At 33.7% G+C, this 16,345-nt stretch overlaps 1 long non-coding RNA gene across 1 annotated transcript; it reads right to left on the reverse strand.

Moving 5' to 3' along the window:
• Window positions 1-7,054: 7,054 nt before the first annotated feature.
• LOC132313323 (uncharacterized) lies at window positions 7,055-15,216 on the reverse strand. The gene is made up of 4 exons (XR_009483412.1): window positions 15,008-15,216; window positions 14,268-14,516; window positions 13,486-13,605; window positions 7,055-9,305 (listed from the first exon to the last, which is right to left on the reverse strand). It is a non-coding gene; the product is annotated as an uncharacterized LOC132313323 (long non-coding RNA).
• Window positions 15,217-16,345: the final 1,129 nt, after the last annotated feature.

Below are 16,345 nucleotides of genomic sequence, written 5' to 3' on the forward strand. Positions count from 1 at the left end.
TATAAATTTCCATCTCAGTCGCCCGACAGTCATATCACTATTTATAGAAACTACTAACTCCTCCTCCAGTACCTTAAACTCCATCTGAGTAAGGTAACACCTTCTCTAGGGTCAGCTCCGATATTCAAAATTGACCTCCTGAACTACCTTGGTAATAACAAGTGTTATTATTCACACTTTGCATCCATCTAAGCCGTCTCGTGATCCGTTATATTCGTATGAACTGATATCTTACCAGCTCGGTCAAAATAGACAAAATGAAACTGATTTAATTTTATCAGTCAACCAATATCCCATCTAGAATCCTGACCCTTGCATCAAATCAGCAATCCATCAACTAAATCCGTGAAAATGCTCTTTCATTTCCACTTCAGTATAGAAAATAGCTCCAAAAATCCAGTGATCTCTGATGGTCCATCTCTACTATTTAATAAATATTAGACTTAGCGAAAAAACACTATATTCCTCTTCCTGCCTGTCCTCCAAACATCTGCTTCATACTGTGAAGCATCATATTTCTACTAAGGTGAATAAAGAACTAAGAGTTGTGAAACTCAATCCTTGCATCCTCCATCAAATTTGTCTACAGAAAGTACCATTAGTCCGGTACCACCAGCTTTCGTCTGTACCCATTGTTTAAATTGGAGCATCTTCAAAAGCAAATTATGTAACTAAATCTATCCACCACTGATCCGTGATAAACTTGCCGATATTAAAAATCAATCAGTAATTCAATTTATTAATAGTTAACTATGACTTTAACTCAACAAAAGTCAACAAACTACGACCTTTCCATACATACCATGCACCTCATCTTTATATAAGTATTTGGTCTCATCATCTTGTCTTTGACACACCTTGCTTTTTTTAAGACAAGTTAATGACAATCCGACTTCTTTATCTAACTTCAAAAGAATATGAAATCTTCCCATCCTCTACATAAGTCATCAATTTCCTTGCAACAGCTAATTGTTGCAAATTGTGACTAAAAAAATAATTCCATTTTATTTATGGAAATGAAGAGACTTAGTTTCCTCCTCCATGTGCAACATCGGCAAATTCCTCCCAATGATACACCCTCTTGAATAAATTCTTGATTAAGAATTTACTGATGAATATTTATTCAGTCTCCTATCCTCACTCGGTGTCATTCCAATAAGTACTTAATCCAGTACTAAATCCTCCTTCTGACTTGGTAACAACTTCTGAAATTTTCAAGAAGATGTTCAGCAAATCCAGCACCTCTGATATATCATCATGGCATTTTAGTGATCTTTATTTACCACTACCTCACGCATACCGAAACATTAACAATCACCAATATCATGACGTTGTAATATGATACGAATCCATACCTAACGTAAAGTATATCAAATTAATCGTTCTAGATTGTTTGACTCGTAGTGATGGTTTAATTATCCCATCCCAAAACACTCCATAATGACACATGTCCAGGTCCAATAGATTGGTTAGATTTATGTGTATCTACCAAATCCTATGACCGTATGTTCACAAATTTAGCGTAAATAGCGCTATGACTCCATGTTATTAAAACAATAATTAGTTGATCACACACTTATGTCCCCAACGAAACCACATACCAAATCCCGAGTAATTAACAAAAAATAAAAATAAAAAACACGTATGATAAACACAATAAAACAAAATATACTCCTATTTAGGACATCGTTCTTTCTAGAAAAGAAAGTCTTCTTTGAAATCAACATTACTAGATTATTTCAAAATTTCCTTTAATAGTTTCGTAAATAATTATCCAACCTCGAAACATATCCTTTAAAACATCGTTTAAAAGCACAAATGTTTTCCTAAACAAATACCAAGGGCTTAACCCTCATCCTCCTTATATGCGGAATGTAAACTGTCTTACTTGACTTTATAAATCGAATTAGAACGTCACAACATAATACCAATGCCTTTTTGTATGTGATTTAAAAATTATGTATTTCGTTCTGATAAGAACACATCCGATCCCCAAACTTTTGAACAATACTTCTTATATACCTCTTTTAGAGATGATAAGAAAGATTTAATTATTTGTAGATTGATCAACCCCAATTCTACTAATAATATTCGATATACTACTAGCAATTCAGATTACCTCGCGCAATCATCCCTCTTCAAGATTTAGTACCCTCTCTATTGGATACACATAAATCTCCTCCATTAGGATCCTCTTCGGCTCCTACTCCTTGCTTGTCTCCTTTTTGAAATCAACTGAAGTCGTGTTGGTCCCGATATGCGGTGACCTATCACGTACACCTAAATCCTTCCTTGACTTATACTTTTAAAGTAACGCCAAACGAACCTAGACCGTCAATCCTTAACTCTGCTTTCTGGCAACTAAATCGATAACATACTCCTCTACTCCTTTGGGTCTTTATTGCTTTCACCTTGAACCCATCCTTTTTCTAGTGCCAACCATTCTATGACTACAGAATATAATTAACATCAGCTCCTCCTAACAAACCGTAAATAAAGTACAACGAATCCTAATATGGGCTCTAAGTTTTAAGAGACGCAACGCGGAAGTCACATGATGAAAGACACTCCTAAGGACACTTGAACCTGGAGTGCTCTGATACCAACTGTGATACCCCCAAATTTTCGAATGCGGGTTGGCCAGGCCCACGCCCGAATACCCGAGGATATCAAAACAAATTGATAATAAACGAACACAGAGTACAAAAGAACAAAGAAGAATAAATAAAATGCTGACAAAAAAGAAAATGATAATCTAATAATAAACCTCATAATATATTTCCATTAATTAATAAACTCTTCTGATACAACTGATCCTCCAAAAAACAACTCGGGAATCCATACTGTGTGGACCCCTAGAAAATCCAAACTAAACAAATGACAGTAATCTAAAACAGGAAACTGAATCATAAAGGAACTCCTATGTAGCATCGGAAGAATGAAGTAGACTGATCCCCGCTCAGCACGAACAACCTCTACTCGTGACGAACACCTGAAAAATAATGGTGGGTCAGGCCCACAAACAAGTTCTACTCTACTACAGTCCAAGCAGAGATCCGATACACGTATACATCCTAGTCAATCCAACAGTAACTAATAGTCCGTATATATATATATACACACTAAAGGAACCTCACTAGACTATAGGGTTGTCTCAACCTGAATAGTAGGCAACATGCAAAACGCACATATAGTGGGCATGAGTACCTAGACCTACCAGGGTACACAACTACACTATATCTAGCTACACATCCCTGGCGATATACGCGCCCTAACCATTGATCCTGAGACTCAAGCTCATATCATGGCACCATATTTATATATATAAAATCTAGTAACCATCCTATCCAGTATAAATTAATCCTCCATAAGTCATTCAACTTGTTCAGCTAACCTGACTTGAATATAAGTAGGACTTAACATTTTAGTTAATCCATTCCCTTATATAATAAATTAATCCTCCATAAGTCATTCAACTTGTTCAGCTGACCTGACTTAAATATAAGTAGGACTTAACATTTTAGTTAATCCATTCCCTTATATAAAATAGGTAGGACTTAACTAATAAGTTAATCCATCCCTAGAATGCCACCGTCCCATACCGGTGCATTAAATCACACAATCCAACAATTGATGTAACAATTAAGGAAATACATCAAACATTCCATAAATAACTATGATAAATATGATATCAAGTTATCACATAATAGGAATGACTTATTATTTCTTTAAACTTTCTATATCATATGTCCTACACAAACTGAATCTTATACATGATGATATTTTATTATACCGTTAAATAAGGATTCTCCATATCCAATTCATCCTACACATTTAATCTCAATTGCTAAAATATTTTAAAAGATTAAATCCATTCGTTTGTTTAAAACATTCAAATAGTAAGTATCATTATGATTGGGTCTATTTAAATTTATTAAAACCCAAACATAGTCCCTATTTAATGTTCAGGAATCTTAGGCATGTTTCTACGTTCCATCATTCCACAGATATGAAAAATACATAATTTAAACATGTAAAAATTCACATAAGAAATCAAATCAAAATCATGCATTTTATCAATTCATAACACAAGAACAGATATGAACCAATTTCATAAAACCTATGTTCTAACCCAATTAAACATGCATAATTATTTAATTTTATGTGTTTAATAAATTCTGGAATTTTCTAGGCATGTACAGAAACACGAATCAAAGGGAAAGAGATAGAAGAAGAACTTGCCTTAAACTTTCGGATTGAAAGTTAAACTTCTTCTTCCTTGATCTTTTCTCTAAAGGGTTTTCTCCTCCTTCCTTCCTCTTTCTCCTTCTCTCTTTAACTCTCTCTCTCTAGAATATATTACGTGATATATTTTCACTCATTTTTCAACCTATAGTTGTGTATTTATAGACTAAATAATAACCCTATTCCTTTTCCCAATCCAAGTCAACTTAATAAAGAAAAATAAAAAAATGAAAATATTAAAAAGGTAACTTAAAATATGTTACGTATATAATCTATGTATATCCTTATTAATTAAATAAAATATATACATTAGATTATTTATTAATACTAAAGTTACCATAATATTAAAAGGTAACTTAAAACATGTTACGTATATAATCTATCTATATCCTCATTAAATAAATAAAATATATACATCAGATTATTTATTTATACTAAAGTTACCATAATATTTAAAAAAATAACTTAAAACATGTTACGTATATAATCTATCTGTATCCTCATTAAATAAATAAAATATATACATCAGATTATTTATTTATACTAAAGTTACCGTAATATTTAAAAGGTAACTTAAAACATGTTACGTATCCTTATTATATAAATATATAAAATATGTACATCAGATTATTTATTAATACTAAAGTTACTATAATATTAATAAATTACTTTCCTTTTTATATATATGTATATACATATATATCTATATATATACATATAGAACTATCTATGGGTAATTATCCATACCCATCTAACCTCCTATCCAAGTAGTCCATAAGACCCAATTAGTTAGCCCATTACCACTAACCATAACCATAAAATAAAATAAAATAAAACATTTAATCATTTAATTTACAATTAATCAAATACATCATTTAAGCACACAATCTAATTAAACAAATAATACAAATAACACCTAGACAAAATACGAATAACACATAAATAAGTAGACAATTAATCAAGTAACATTTAATTCAATTAAACACATAAACAGTTAGTCAAATAATCAATTAAACAATTAAAAAAATACAATAAAAATAAATAAATAAATACCGAGACTATCCTTTTAAAATTAGGGGTATTACATGAACCGATCAACTTTGATTTAAACTGCTCAATTTACAATGGTCACAGATTGGCCATAGGGGTGCACAAAAGAATCGTGGAACTGGAACCGAATCGGAGCCGAAATCGAAATTTCGGTTCTCACGGTTTTGTTTCCTAAAATAAGGAACCGTTTAAACCGGTTCAGTTCCGGTTCCTAAGTGACTAAGTTTACCTCTCAGACTCATTCTACAGAACTCCGCCTCCCCTCCTCAGTCCTCTCCTCTCAGCACCTCTCGGCCCTCTCAGTGCTCTCACTATCTCAAGTCTCAACTGGTCTCTACTCTCTATCTTTTCAGAACTCAGAAGTCTCTACGATCTTCTTAGATCACACTCGCAATTCTCGCGGCGCCGACTCGTCTCTGATTCAGTGAATCAGTTGGATCGGTCTCTGTCTTCTCAGATCTGACAAATCTTCGGCTTCCAGTCTCAATTTGATAGGTAGGTATTTCAGATTTGACATATTTTCTTTATATTGCTTGATCATCCATAACAATGTTGTTTTATTTACCTTTTAAGTGGTGTTTTTTAGCTGGGCAAGACCAAAAAATGTGGGGTCACTAACTCGAGCTGACTGAAGACTCAACCCTAAAATTTCTAAATTTCAGTTTTACCATGATGAGGTTTCCTAGCCCCTGCCATTGCGCAAGGCAGAAATTTCTTTGTTGTTTTCCTTGAATGAAATTAATGCCTCTTTAAAAAAGCAACCAATAAAGTTTCACACTACTTTTTGATTTTCCAAGTCAATTCACCATTTTTTTTTTCAAAGAAAATAATGCGGTCCATATTTCGTCAGTCTCTCAACTTCTCTCATCTTTAATATGAAAATCAAACAAATTCAGTAGTGCGGCTTTGATCACATTGTTATTAATTTCTGGGAAATAGCTAGCTTTATATTGTTCATATTCATGTAAGTGTATTGATTTTTAAGTGTATTGATTTTTGAGTGTTCTGATTAAAGGATTTTTGAGTGTTGTGAACAATGTTGTTAAATTTGTTCCTACAAGTACATCCAGCTTTTAATAGCAAAATTAATTCAACTTTTATTCTTTAGAAAAATACTTCTAAAATAGTACTTAAAAGTTAAAACAGCTGTGAGTCTGAAGCAACGCTAGGAAGCAGGGGTATGATTGGGATTCGGATGAATACTTCTATAACGCGCGGGATAGTTTTGGAGTTCGACTGGACAAAATTATAAATATAAATATTTTATAAAATACTGAGAGTCTAATTGTAATAATAAAAAGTTTATTATTTAAAACAAAATAAAACAAAAATTGATTGTGAAAGTGAATAAGAAAGAAAAAGGGAGAGGAATAATGGAGATTCAATGTCTAAGCAAGAATCTCGGTCATTCATGTTCTATGGTTGGGATTTTTTTTTGTACTTTTGTGTTTTTCATCTAATTGCCTCTTTGTTTATCAGCATATTAGTGATTACATTTACATTCATGATGTTATGAAAAACACATCAAATATATATATATATATATATATATATATATATATATATATTATGTATTTTATGTTTTAGAGATTTGATGTAAGATATTATATCGTGACTGCATTTCGTGTTTCAAAAAATACTATTATTTTAAGAATTACAGTAAATATTAGTGTATTATACTAAGAATGCAATATTGTAACATAAAATTTATAATAACTTTACTTTCAAAATATAATTCTGAATGTAATGACGTTGGCTTATTACAATACAAAACTTGGTATTAAAGAAGATTCGTGTTTCCTACCTTGCCTCGTAGTCCACTTAGTAATTTATTGAAAAATGTAATCACATGAAGGTTTATTCAACTGATTGAGAGAAGTTTCACAATTCATCTAATGACCGGACACGTTGAGAGTACCTGGTCCTTCACCATGAACTGCTCTCAATTATTTCAGTACATTGATGTGGCTGTCATACATTAATTTACCTTCAACAACTTCATGGGGCTGTCGTACATTATTAATTTACCTTCAACAACTTGAGTTGTTACAAAACGTACGAGTCCTTAAATGTTGCTTCAACTGATCACCTTTGATTTTTTTTTTTTCAATCAAAATGAAATTAAATTTAAACCACTCAATTTACAGTGGCCACAAATTGGCCACTTATTACCATCTTTGCAGCATGATATTGCAAAATGATTAGAAAATATAAACCTTTCTAAATTTCGACAAGTAGAATTGAATTTAAACTTTCAAAAAGTTGCATGAATCGTTCAACTTTGATGTTCAATATAGAAATAAATAATAATAATATAAACCACTCAACACTCAATTATATAGTGGCCACTTATTACCTTTGTGGCATGATATTGCAAAATGATTAGAAGAATTCAACCTTTTAGTCTATTAATACAAGGAGGAGCTACAGTCTAATATGCGATTGTAGAAAGACAGTCGCGCCTCTTATTGGTTGAAAACCAATCATAAAAGATATAATTAATGCATCTTTTTTATTTTCATTAAACTTTAAAACTTAACATTTTATGACCAAATTAACTTTTATAACTTAACATTTTCCCCTCCTACCATAGGAATAATCTTCCTTCTTTCATTTGTTTTTTCTAATCTTCCTTCATTATTATTATTATTTTTTTTAGTAGTTTTTTTTATGACCAAAACTCGTGTGAATAGATTATTTCCTTTCTTTTTTCAGTTCTTTTCCTTTTCTTTGTTTATATATATATATATAAACACACGGACAATGCTTAGCTACTCACTGATGAATAGGGTGAAGTTACTCACCCATATGTGGTCCAATTACAAAATAACACGTTACCTTTAGTAATAAAACAATCTACATCTTTCTTTACTTTCTCGGATCAATCATTGAATAAATGTATATAGTGTTTTTAAGTATGAATTATTTTATTATTAAATGTGATGTTTAGGAGCTAAACATTATCCTAAACATATATGGTTAACCATATCATGTATGAATTATGAAACCATTCTTATTTTTCTTTTACAAGTTAACTAAAACTCAAATTCTATAATTTTAATTCAATTAAAACTCAATCTCATAATATTACTTCAATTAAAACTTAATAACGATGAAAACTAAAGATTCACACACACACACATATAAAGACAAATGTACAAAAAGATAAATAATGAAGGTTTTATACATGTATGTATATATACAAACGCCCAAAGAAAATAAAGAGGTTAGAATTTTAAAGGCTAATTTGGTCATAAAATGTTAAGTTTTAAAGTTCCATTAAAGTAGGAAAGAAATATTAATTATACCTTTTATGATTGATTTTTCAACCAATAAGGCGGGCGACTATCCTTCTATAGCGCAACTGTAGCTAGCAATCCTCTTAATACAAATTGTTGTAGCCATGATAGACAATCTGAAATGATAAACAATTTTTAAGAAATATATAGATACTCCACCACTTTAGAGAGAAGTAACTTTCCAAACTTTAAGACCCATATATATTTAGCATAGCACTTCAGAAATACTCCACAACTGTTAATAATAATCTCTTTTCCATAATATAAAATGCTACCATCACCTAATATTGGAGTTGTACATGACTCAAGCTATGACTAATTTCGCTGTTAATAGGACCCATGCCATACCAATTGTCTAGCTAAAACGAAAATTCCTATTCAACAAAAAACAAAACTTACAGCCAGATGATCATAACATCTACACAGAACAATACCACATAGTAAGGAGACATTACACAACCAAACAACAACAAAACATATGCAGTGAGCATAATAAGCCAATACGAATGAAACAAAGAAAACGATTGAGACCAGAAAAACACAAGCAACTCTCCACAGAAACTCAGACCTGAACCATAACCATTAACCACCAGGTCTTGAAGCTGGAGGCCCAACGAGTCCAATACATACCAGATAATCTGTCTGCTTAGCATACTGATCAACATGCGAGGAAACTCCTTTATGGGGAGCTTCATTCCTGCACCACCAAGTCTGCCAGATGGTAGAGAAAAACAACTTTCAGCATTCCGCATAATTTCTTGTTCATGCATATGGAAAGATTGATCAACGAACCACTGAATCAATTGCTCAAAGTCCTCCATTGACGAATATTCCAAAAACGTTAAAAAGGACAATAATTTTTGGCTCCATCACTAAAAATGGCTGATATAAGAACTTCGAGAAAATATCTTTTGTTGATCAAGTTATAGGTTCTGAGTCATGTTCACATCATTTGAGTATTGGTCCCTTTCTAAGCCTTGAATGCTAATAGGATTGAAGGTTAATTATTTTCAAGTTCAAATGGTTTGCATAGTCTTCATTTTTATGAAACACCAGTACAGGTTAACAATGACACGAGTCTAGCATTCATGTGTCTATAATGGTTACGCAACAATTTACACATTCTATTCGCTGCCATGAAACATGAAGATATGAACTACTGTACAGTTTGTACAATATCACTATGCAAACCATATGAACTCGAAAATAATTAGCATAATTTATTTCTTTTGTCACTTATGCTAATTAGGTATCATGACATTATTACAAGTGGCCTAATTATATATATCAACGGAGGGCTATCTATAGCAGCAATCAAATGGCGATCTAAACTATATTTGTTCAGTGGAGTCCCCCCATAATTAGTATATGGGCTTATTGGCACTGTTTATAGGTCTGATGCTTCACCAATTAAGCCCACAACATCTTCATGGCTTTGGTTATGAACCCATGGATGTTCAACAAATTTCCTTAAACCTTCTAGCTCCATTGCCACCTCCTTCATTGCAGGCCTCTCTTCGCCTGTCAAGTTCAAGCATTTATTCACAAGCTCAGCAAACATTTGAAAGTGCTCTGAAGTCCATTCCCTTACCACTCGAGGCTCAAGAATTTGGAACGGACAGTTTTGCTTGATGGACCTAACAAAACATATGGCCATATTTCTTTCTTGGGTTCTCTCTGTACACAAAGGTTTCTATCCACTAGAGAATTCAGTGAGAACCACTCCAAAGCTGTAAACATAACTTTTTTTCAGTCAATTGACCCGTATGAAAGTATGCAGGATCTAGATACCCCAATGTCCCTTGAACTGGTGTAGTTACTTGGGTTTGATCCAATGGCACCAACCTCGAGTAGAGATATGCAAGTGCACCTTCGAGTAGCGACATGCAAGTGCAGCTTCCACACCTACTCTTAAACACTTGTCCCATATGTATGTGTGTTATTGTTGTGATGCTTCTATAAATGTGTGCCTTTATTTATATGCATAACACACACATATCCATATGAACAAACTGGCGGTCTCGTGCTGCAATCAATCAGGTGCCTTGATCCACCAAAATGAAGAAATTATAGATGTGGAGTTAGATAATACTCCGTTCACCTTTCATGCACTCAAACCTTCTTCAATACAAAGTTTTGTATTGTAATAGGCAACCTCATTATATCGATAATACCATTTCAATGTATAAGTATTGTATCTTAAAAGTTAAGCTATTATAGTATTTCAATATAATTAAAGTGTTGCATTTTGTTGTATCATGAAAATAAATGTGTGGCACAAATATTACATCAATATTCATTCTTAAAATAATTGCGTTCTATGAAGCACGGATACGGTTGATACGATAAATCTCCACCCAAAAAAAAAAAAACAGTATGGCAAGATACATTAATAAAATAATAAATTTTTATTAGTTTTCCATAATATTATGAATGTAAATGTAATCACCGATATGTTCATAAATAAAGAGGCAATTAGATTAAGACAAAAGACAAAAAAAAAAAAAAAAAATACACACTCTTATTATTACAATTAGACTTATTTTTTATAAATATATTTATGATTTTGTCTAGCCCTATTTCAAAATATCCCGATGTATATTAGAAGTATCCAGCTGTATTCCAACCATATCAGACTCTTAACTGTATTATGTTGTATCTTAGCCGTATCAAACACGTATCCAGAGTGTCAAATACGTATTCAATACAGCCACAACTACTCTAGGAAAGTATCTGTGGTTGCTAGATAGCCATTGCATTGATCGGGGAATACCACATAGTATGTGACCCAGGGTATTGTAGCCTTTCTCTAAGTTATAGATAGGATAAGGGTTAGTCATTATATTATAGTCAATCATGCATGCACCTTGTTAATAAATGAAGGTACCATTACTGTCACCATTAAAATGAGATGGGCTCTACTCCATGATTTTGACTAATCTCCCCACCTTTATGGGAGGATAAGTCTTTTTCCATTTATATGAATTGCGAGTAAATATCTTATAAGTAGTGGTCTTGGAGATGGCGAATACACAGCATCATTTATGTCATGCTTCTTCACATGTTCTTGTTCTGACTGTCATGGCTTCTGGTGTTGACACAGGCCCTACCCAAGGGAAATACAAGCAGCACCACCACCTCTTTCATGGTGACCAAGCCGGGCTGCCAAAGTCAATGTGGGAACCTCACAGTCCCTTACCCATTTGGCATCAGTGAGGGTTGTTGAATAGACCCATTGCTTGATATCCTCGGAAGCACTTCTTACAACCCTCACAAATCCTTCATAGCTGCAAGCAGTTTTCAGGTCCTTGATATATCTCAAACATTTGTTCGCGTCAAGAACAAATTGGCCGTCAAGTGCTTCAATCAATCAGGTGAATTCATACACATATACAGTACTCCACACACTGCAAATAAGTTCACAGTTACTGGGTGTGAAGACTCTGGTTCAATATATTCAATATGGTCAAAAGGGCCTGATTCCAGCGGTGTGGTCCTCCTGTTCCAAAAATGGTGACATACCTAGTGGGGAATGTACTGGAATTGGTTGTTTCCATACCACTATACCAAAGGTTGGTACCTTTTTCTTAGTAGCCTTGATGGATACACTAGTGTCTCCTCCTTCAACCATTGTACCTATGCCTTTGTCGGTGACCAAGACTGCTTCAAGTTCCACAGTTTCTCAGACTTATCAGATAAAACTTTCGAGAACAGGATCATGGATAGTGTTCCATTGGGGCTCGACTGGGTGATTGGGAATCAAAGTTGCAATGAAGCCCAAAAATCCAACACCTTGGTCTGCCAACAGAATAGTCAATACAAGGATCACCCTCGTAACCAAATTTTGCAGCTGCAACAATATCCTCCATAATCACTGTCCCTGAATCATTACATTGACTATTTTTGGGCTTCATTGCAACTCTGATTCCTAATCACCCAGTCGAGCACCAATGGAACACTATACATGATCTGGTCCACGAAAGTTCTATCTGGTAATTCAGAGAGACCGTGGAACGTGAAGCAGTCTTGGTCACCGACGAAGGTGTAGCCACAAGGGTTGAAACATGAGACATTGGTGCGGTTATCAAAGGAATCAAGAAAAAAGTACCACCACTTTATACCCTTTGGTATGGTGGTTTGGCAACAACCAATGCCAGAACAATCTCCACTAGGTACGTCCCCATTTCTGGAACAGGACGAAACACACCCACTGGTGAAATTAGGGCATTCTAACCCTGATATCAAACCAGAGTCATCACACCCAACAATTGTGAACTTATTTGCAGTGTGTGAGTGGTTCTTGATGCACGTATGTCAGATATATCTAGGACCTAAAGAATGCCACCTACAAAGGTTTTGAATGGGTCGTAAAAAGTGCTGCAGTTGATATCAAACCATGAGTTTGTGGAATAACCCACACCGATGCCAAATGGGCATGGGACTGTGAGGTTGCCACATTGACGTTGGCAGCCCGGCTCAGTGACCATGAAAGAGGAGGTGGCAGCAGTGGTTGTATTCCCCTTGGGTAGGGTCTGTGTCAACACATCAGAAGCCACGACAGACAGAACAAGAACACGTGAAGAAGCATGTTTGAGGATGGACATAAAAGATGGTGTGTATTCGCCATCTCCAAGACTCTACATATAAGCTGCAGGATATTTGCTCAAATGTCATATATATATATATATATATACACACATGTAAAATCTAAATTTCCCATTAAATGAGTGAAAGATTCATTAAACTGAAAAAATAAAAATAAGAAAAATATCATGGAATTGGAGCCATCTCATTTTAATGTTGACAGTATTTGGTACAACACATACCATCATTTCTTAATAAGGTCCATGATTGATTCGGTACTATATTCCAATTAGAGGGGTTGACTGACCTTGACTCTGCATGCAATTTGTGGCTTCCTTGGGCTGGTCAACCAAGTAGATGAAGATCCTCTTCGATGTACTGTTCGACATGATGCCCCCTTGTACTATATTTTGGAGCATCTCAGTCCCTGAACCAAAAAAATGTTGCATATTACCCCCTTAGAGTTCACCGGAGTGTACTTTCTGGCAATCAAAAGAGTCATGTGACTTCATTTTTGCATTTAATGGCAAAAATGCCATATGAACGTTGTACCCCCCATTCCCTATAAGAACCCATTTGTTGTGAAATGTGAATTCACTTCAACTTTCATATTTCTCCTCTCTGCAACTGAAGCTGCTCTCTCCAGACAGGCAGCAGGTGAGTTTTGAAGCCATTTGCACTTTTGCCTTTATTATATATTTATATATGTTTATATATATATATATATTTCAGGTGAGTATATATATGTCGTTCATATGCCTAATATATATTTGAACTGTTTATTGATAATTTATGAGCTTGCAAAAACTGTTTTTGTTGCAGTTCATTATCAAAACCTTTTTCTCATTTACTTATGTAAATAAAACATATATTTTGGATTAATAATTCATTTATTCAAGTCTCTCTGCATTGATTCGAGTCTCTCTGCAATAGTAAAAAATTAATAAAAACATTTGAACCAATCAAAATTATCAAACATCTAAATACCAAGAAACCCAAGAAGAAATTATCAACAATGCAATCCGGTAGCATGGGTTAATTAGAAGGTGGAGATCAAGCTAAAGATCGAGTCAAGAATGAATTACTTACTTACAGCAGCACAGCATCGATGCCATATGCTCAGGTGTTAAGTTTATAGGCTTGGGCGAAAAGGACATATTCTCTGAGACTACCTTCCTCCCGTTTGGAAATGGAATTTGCATTCTCTCGCATCGAACGACTTGACCGTTAAGCCAAACCAAATAGAACTAGTCACCACGAAAATGATGAATTCGCATTATACAACTCAAGCTATTCCAAAAGTAAGGATGTATACTGATGATAGTCCCGCAGATAGACCTGTCAAAGAATAGGATTTGATCGGAATCCGAGTGGGTTGGCAATAACATGCGCGGTTATGTAGAGAAATAAAATAGTACAAAATCGAACTATAGAAGTCCAACACCAAGTCCAATGAAACTTTAATTTCTAAGATTGGAAACAAAACAGCAAAAAAAGTTGTTGTAATATATATGATAAATCAAAATCAACAGTATTTATATACATAAGAAATAGAAGCGGGGTTGGCTCTAGCAAACCAATAATTGCACCTTAAAAAAAGGGTAAAAGTAATTTATATTTCATACCCACTAAAGAAAAACCTCAAATCTCTCATCAATCGCACACAATAAACTATACTAGAAAACCCAATTCCTAATCGAGCTAAAGAAGCAAACCCAATTTATAAATTACAAAGGAACCAAAAACCCATTTGGCACCACAAACTACAATCTCGCAAATTTTGAAAAATTCAAATAAAATGAAAACGAGGAGCAATAAGAAAAACTAACTTTGCCTTCTTTTTTTTTCTCAATCTGTTGAAAGTTTCGGAGAGCCCAACATTTGGGGCAATGGTGAGAGTGGCCATTGGGGGCTTGAATGTTTTGCTTGAAATGGAGAATCTCTGGAAATTGGGCGGCGAGGGAAGCAAGTTGCTATCGGGACAATGGCCTCACAAATTGTCTCACCCACGATCGAAGTGTCTCTCTCTACCAACTGTTGTAATATTCAGATCGTGGTTTTGGGGAAAACAAGTTAAGTACATGAGGGTATTATAGGCATTTTATACCTATGATATTTTATAAACTTTATAATAAATTAATAAATAGGGATAATTTACAGTAATTGTGACTCCCACGCACAGCCAAAGTATTTTCCGGTGTCCTCAAAGGGTAATATCCAGTATTTTTATGGTTAAGGACTGACGTGCTCCAAGATATAGGCTAATGAGTAATGGGGCATCTTGCAACTACTCTTTTTGCATGTAACACGTTTAATTTAAATATAGCACTGGTGTAATTCACAACATTGAAAAGTAATATCATTACAACTCTATTTGACTTTTTTCACAAACACTAGTTATAATAATCCATGCTTTACAAACACCAAATACAATAATCTATTCTTTAATACAAAAAACCAACGCATTTTTAACCAAAAAAAAACACCATCCAAAATATTTTTATAGTTAAGTACTGACATGCTCCAAAATATAAGTCTAATGGATTCTTGCAATTACTCTTTTTGCATGTAACACGTTTAATTTAAAATACAACACTCATGGAATTCATTTCATTGAATAGTAATACCATAACAACCCTATTTAACTTTTTTCACAAACACTAGTTATAATAATCCATGCTTTACAAACACTAAATATAATAATCTATTCTTTAATACAAAAAAATGAACATTTTTAACACACACACACCAAAAAAAAAAAAATCCGAAACATTTACGTATGAAACAAATCAATCCTACAAAAATTATTATTTTTTGAGGCCCTAGACGAATATGAAATCCAAAATTTTGAGAGGCCCTAGTAATATAAATTTTTTTAACCAAATTGAAGACCCTAAGTGACTGCTTAGGCTCGGGCTTACGTATATGGGTTCAACGTATTCAAATCGACTCGTTTATGAACATATACAAGTTTATGACTACGAATATGTGTTTAAAAATTTAAATTCATAACCTTGTATGATATTATACAAATCTATATTCATGAAACATATATTCACCATGGCAGAGCCAGTGTATGTTGGGGGGCAAGTAGCCCTAGTCTGTACTATTAAACATATACTAAATTTATATAATACTCTCCTAAAATTTTTATTTTCTAAAATTTT

This window comes from Cornus florida, unplaced genomic scaffold (genome assembly GCF_030987335.1).
Source record: "Cornus florida cultivar Cherokee Brave unplaced genomic scaffold, ASM3098733v1 CherokeeBrave_3.0.0_Hap2_Chr06, whole genome shotgun sequence".
NCBI lineage: Eukaryota > Viridiplantae > Streptophyta > Magnoliopsida > Cornales > Cornaceae > Cornus > Cornus florida.